Raw genomic sequence first — 6000 nt, 5'->3', positions numbered from 1 at the left:
GGTAACGCATTCCAGTGTTTCACCACCCTCCCAGTGAAAAAGTTTTTCCTAATATCCAACCTCAGCCTCTCCTCATAAGTCATGTGTTCCAGACCCCTAATCATTTTTGTTGCCCTTCGCTGGACTCTCTCCAATTTATCCACATCCTTCTTGTAGTGTGGGGCCCAAAACTGGACACAGTACTCCAGATGAGGCCTCACCAGTGTCGAATAGAGGGGGATGTTCACGTCCCTCGATCTGCTCGCTATGCCCCTACTTATACATCCCAAAATGCCATTGGCCTTCTTGGCAACTTCGTGTCATTTGATCGCTCTGAAGCTGGAAGGCACTGGCTGAGGTGCGGGGAATTGGGGCATGTGGGTGGGGAGCCGGGACTCAGCCGGAGTGTTCCCCTCCCTCAATGACCTGAGCATCCTTCCTAAAATCTCTGCAATCCTGCCGCTTTCCGGGGACTTGCTAATTAGGCTGCTCTTAGGAAAAAAGTGATGACCTGACCTTTGCCCCCCAAACACAACCTGTGTGATCCCCTCACCACTGCTCCCGCAAGTTCTGTGTGGCTGGGCCAGACAGAAAAGCAGAAGGGAACCTAATCGGTGGTGGTGAGGTGCAGAGCAGAGCTCCACTCCTGGTATCTGCCCAGCGCCCAAGCTGTCTGTGCCAGTGGGGCTCTCACTGGCAGTGCCCTGGGGCTGAACTCCCAGCCCAGCAGCAAGCGGGAAGCACAGGGAGAGTCCTTAGCGCTCAAGGGATGCTGAATGTGCTTGCACGCCCCAGTACGGTGTGAGCAGCCTGCCAGCGTCCTCCACGCAGAGCTCTGCTAATGCAGCCCAGTCCCTGCCCCACTGCTCTGCCAGGGCAATGCTCCCAGCAGTTCTAGTCCTGCCCCTCCCCTTACCAGCTCACACATGCAAGGCCAGCTCCCAGAGCTTGTGGAATGTGGCCCAGGCCCTGCAGCTGCACAGGGATGGAGGGAGGCGGGCCCTGCAGCTCACCCACTTCAGGATTGTCCCGCAGCCTCAGGCCTGATGGAGCTTCCTAGGAGATGGGCAGCTCAAATGCTTCCTCCCTTTCCCTCTGTCCCCCTCCCCCAGTGCAGTCTCCCCAAGGGCCTTTCTGCAGGCGGGGGGGGGGGGGTGAAGCTGCTAGCAGGGTCAGGTGTCCATAGCAGCTACTGCCCCATTCTCCCCCAGGTAATGCGCAGCCAGGGAAGCAGGGGCTGTCTGGTACAAGCTACATTTGAATGGGTCTTTGGGTGACAGACGGCGGGAGCAGCTGTCCTGTCTCCATGGCATGCAGCCAGCACGGGGCAGCCTCTGACGCGGTTTGGGCCAGTGGGACCCAACCCGTGTTCCCATCCTGGGCTAATAACTTAGGGTACCCGTCACACAAGGCCTGGCCCCCTGCACAGGGAAAGACGGCCGTGCAGGAACTCTTCCTGCAGGGGGACAGACCTGACCCACTGCAGCCCCCCCCGGATCAGGGCTGTCGCAGGTTTCTCTCTCTGGCCCAACGGTTGGCTCCATGCAGCTAATCAGCTGGGCACTCTTTTACCCTGCAAATTGAAATGGAGCTACGTCGCCCCCTCTCCTCCTGTCCTTCCTCACCCCGGCTTCCTTTGCTGTGTGTGGCTGATGATGAACCAGGCAGAATACAGAGGAGACTCCTCCTCGCTGACCAAAATAAAGCATTCCTGGGGTTGTTAAGCAAATTGAGTGCCTGGGCTGCGACTCCTTCTCATTTCTGTGTCTTAATGAGAGTGAAAATGGGGGTTTATTAATCATTTGGGCTTTAAAAATTGACTTAAAGTGGTTCACTTTATAAAGAAAAATCAATAACAAAAAGAAAATAGAAGTATGTAAATGGCCAGGAGTGACAAAAGCAGCCAATTACCAAAAAAACGAGGGGCTGTTATAGGTTCCATTAACTCAATTATATTTTCTAAAGGGTCCCCCTCCTCTCTCTCCAGACTGTACTTTGCGTAATTTTTACATCAACTCCAAGCCATTAACTTGCATACAATTATTTGTTGGGGAAAGATGTGATTCCATCCATGCTGGGGCCGGGGTGGGCGGCCGGGACGGGCGGCTTTTCCAGCGGATTCGCTCTCGCCGATGCCGAGGGTGAAGAAGCAGCCTTTTGAGATTGTTGGGGGGGTGGCTGGCATTGCGGAGGGGCCTGGAGGGGGGCTGGCACACTGCACAGAGCTGCCCCGTGGCCCGTTTCTGCTGTGAACACAGGCACAATATGGCTGTGGTCACAAGTGGAAGGAGCCTGGTGGCGGCAGCCTGCTCCGTGGCTCTGGGAGGCTTGGCTGCACTTGGCATGATGACTGGTCTCCGTCCAAGAGAAGCCCAGGACTGAGGCTGCAGAGTTGCTGCAGGTCAGGCTATGAGCCATTGTCAGGGCTGCCTGGGGGGCCAGCACTGGGATGGCGGTGGGGGCTGCAGGGCGGGTTTGAGGGGCAGCAGCAGAGAAGAGGTTTGAGCTCGGGTTAGAGCCCCGGGCTCTGGGACCCTCCGACCGCCTGGAATCCCAGAGTTCAGGCCCAAGCCTGAACGTCCACATTGCAGTTTACAGCCTGGCGAGCCCGAGTCAGCCGACCCAGCCCAGCTGCAGCGTACGCACCCCCTCAGAGCCTCTTCTCACTCCTGCAGCCTGGGGTCGTCTCTCAGGAGCCGGTGGGTTGGCAGCCCTGGGGTAGCAGAGGTGAGAGGTGGTTTCCAGGGGTGGGTGGCAGCATGAGTGGGTTTTTACTGGCTCCTTTTTCACAGAGCCCCCGATGGCAGCTCCTTGTGCTTCCCAGCCTGGCTGGCGTAGCCCAGTGGGCTGGTAGATTACTCCAGCTATCCCTGAGATGCCGCTGCCCAAACCGACAGCCTCCTGCCAGGCCTGGGGTTGTTGTCCCTCCCTACCTGGCAGCTCGCACACCCTGCTAAGCAGCAACATGAGGCCTGGTGGCTTAGCACAAGTCTCCCCCAGTGAGATTTTCCCAGGGGGCGGGAAGTGGGCAACTGAAACCACAGTCACAGGGGGAGTGTGTCCCCCACCGTGTGCAGAGGTGGCAAGAAGCCAGGCGCAGACCCTGCCAGCCAGGTGGTGGCTCTGCCCAGCGATAAAGGCGCCATTGTCCCCTAGGAGATGAATGGGGCAGGCACTATATGGCAATGGGAGATTTCATGTTTAAGGTGGGCACAGTGGGGAAGCCACTCCCGCCCCTCCAAACCCTATAATCCTCTGCAGTGCAGGCATAGGGGGGCCTGCAGAATCTCTCCCGGTTGCTCCATGTACAATCCTCATCACTGTAGCATCTGCATGAGCAGCCTGCCGACTGCAAAGGCCCTGGGAAAATACAGTTCCTTGTGGCCCTTCCGTCCTGGGATCTCCCTGCACTTCACAAACACGAATGAATTCATCCCCACTCCACCCCACCCCAGAGACTGTCCCCAGCTGTCAGATGGAGAGAGACAGACACAGAGAGGGCAGCCAACATTTTCCAAAGCGGCTCCTCATTCTGGGTGCCAAATTCCGGTGGTTCCAGCCAGGCTGAGCCACTCAAAGCTAGCATCTGCTTTTGAAAATGGGCAGGTCACTCAGGGAGAATCAGAACCAGGAGCCAGTCCAGCTCCCCTCCCTCCCGGTCCTGTGCACAGACCATGCCTGTTGCCTTCCTCTCTGTGCGGACCTGCTCTAGGGGCAGGTTACCGGGCAGGCCGCTGCATTCTGGGATGCACCCATCCTCACCTGTAACACCTAGGGGTGGCTCACAGGGCCCTGTGTCCCAGCACAGCACGCTCCATCCTGAGCCAAGCCACCCAGGGGACTTGCAGTTTGCTTAATTGCAAGGCACATGCAGCCTGGAGTCTCCAGGAAGGTGCCATGTGGCGCCGAGCCAGGCCTGGTAATGAAGCCAACCAGCCACGTATCTTGGGCTCCTTCAAACATGGGAGAAAGGGGAAGTTACACGCACCCGCCCATACCCCTGGCTGAAGGGTGATTGGGGCAGCCCCTTATTCTCTGTGACTGGCTGATCAGCGCACAGGTCACCTGCAGGCCCAGGGAGTTCAGTCTCGTTACTCCTTTGTGGGGTAGAGCCTGGGGCTCGTTAGTGGGGGGGGGGTTCCAGCAAGGAACACCCTATGAGCTGTTTGTACATCCCAGACCAGGTGGCAGCTCCCAGCCATGCGGCCTGTGTCTTTCTCCCTCCCCAGACAGGCTGATGCCAGGGAGGCGGCAGCCAGGGGGGACTCTGAGGAAGTGGGCTCTCTCAGCGTTTGTGCGTATTCCTGGCTGCTGAACGCCTTTCAACACACCGGGAAGCCACCTGAGCCCTTTTTTCTGCCAGTGTTGAGTTAGGGGCCATGTAAAACTAATTGGATAAACATGGGTCCCCTCTAACTCAGTGCAGATGTCTCCTCGGAGCAGGAACAGGCTGCATGCTCCCTCCGAAGCCTGGACAGCTGCTGCGCCAGGGTCATCTCAGCAAGTGGAGCCCTCCTGGTTAGAGAGGCAGCCACTTGCGGTGACCGGACCCAGAGCCAAAGGCCTGTTGCAGAGACCACCCAGGGCCAGCCTGAGCGGCTGTGTGTGGTGCCAGGGGCTTGAGCCGTGGGCAGGGGTCTGGCAGGTGGAAGGTCTCAGATTGCATCTCACTCACGTCAAGAAGCGTCTTGCTTCCCCGGGACGCCCTTCGGGGCAGAATCTGGCCCTTGCTGAGGATCAAAGGCCAATGAAATCCAGGTAACTCCATTGAAGCCAACGGGGTTAATCTAGATTCACCCCAGAGTCCCGGAGAGCAGCATCTGGCCCCGTGTGGTCATTCGTTAGTAGAACAGGCTTCACTGCTCTGCCCCCATCCCGTCCCACAGACAGAAGCTGGCTGGAGGGATTTGATTAATGTGCTCCTGGGCCAAATCCCCAGGGCCTTCACTCCACTTCTAACCAGGAGTTTGGTTTGACCCAGGCTGCCAGGCTTTGGCCCCTTGCTACGCTGACCACCTGGGGAAATGGCCCCAGAGAGTGGCTGTGGAATCTCCCCTGGAAGCTCGCTGGCCTGTTGGCTCCCAGTGCAGGCTGCAGGTAGCAGGAATGGTGCAGAGCTGGGAAGACAAGGGCTCCCGGAGGGTGCGATGCTCAGTGAAGCGACAGACACAGCTCAGCTACGCTGGAGCCTCGAGAGGAGGGCGAAACCGCAGGACAGGTTTGATTTTGTCACATCTGGACCTGATGTGCACATAAGAGGGCCAGAGGGCGGGTGCGGGGTCTCAGTCACATTCTGAGCAGGGAGGCTCCGGATCTGTGCTGAATGCTCTGGGCAGTTTGCTGTAAGTTCTGGGCATTTGCAAGGGGATTGGTGAGAAGGCAGCATCCCAAGGAGCCTTTCAGCTGGGCAGTCAAAGATCAAGGAAGTCCCTCCCAACGCTCCTCCTCCCAGCAATGGGACAAGGTCACTTTGCTGCTTCCCTGGCCCCTCTCCACCATGCAGTTTTTGACACGCTACTAAATGTCCTGCATGGTGCTCTTGGAAAGGGCAGCTGCAGCTCCTCGATTCAGTGTGGGCCGGGCTGCAGGGACTGGCCATGCAGGGTGGGCAGGGGCGGTCAGTGCGCCCAATCACGGAACAACAAACTTCCTCCTACATGCTAATGCATCAGAACAGAGCTTCCTTCCCCACCATGTCTGTGGAACTCCATGAGACAGGGTCTGTGGCTCCTGGTCACAGTTGGACCTTTCATTTCCAGGGGAAGGGCCAGAGCATGGCTGGGGATTTCCAGGGGGGAGGGCCACATAATTAGAGCAAACACATGGTTAGTTCCTTCCTCTCTAACCCATGGGACTCCTTCCATGGCAGTTCCTTCCCGCACTATTTCCTGGTGTGTGCACGGTGACCTGTCAAGGGGTCACAGTCTTGGTTTGGAGCCGCTTCCAGATGTCTCTGAATGCCTGTGGTCTGGCGATTAGGGTGGAAATCTCACAAGAACAGCCCATCCTGGGGTCCTGCTG

This window comes from Lepidochelys olivacea (genome assembly GCF_965140295.1).
Source record: "Lepidochelys olivacea isolate rLepOli2 genome assembly, chromosome: 14".
In the NCBI taxonomy this organism is placed as follows: Eukaryota; Metazoa; Chordata; order Testudines; family Cheloniidae; genus Lepidochelys; species Lepidochelys olivacea.
Note: the sequence above shows the minus strand (reverse complement) of the source record.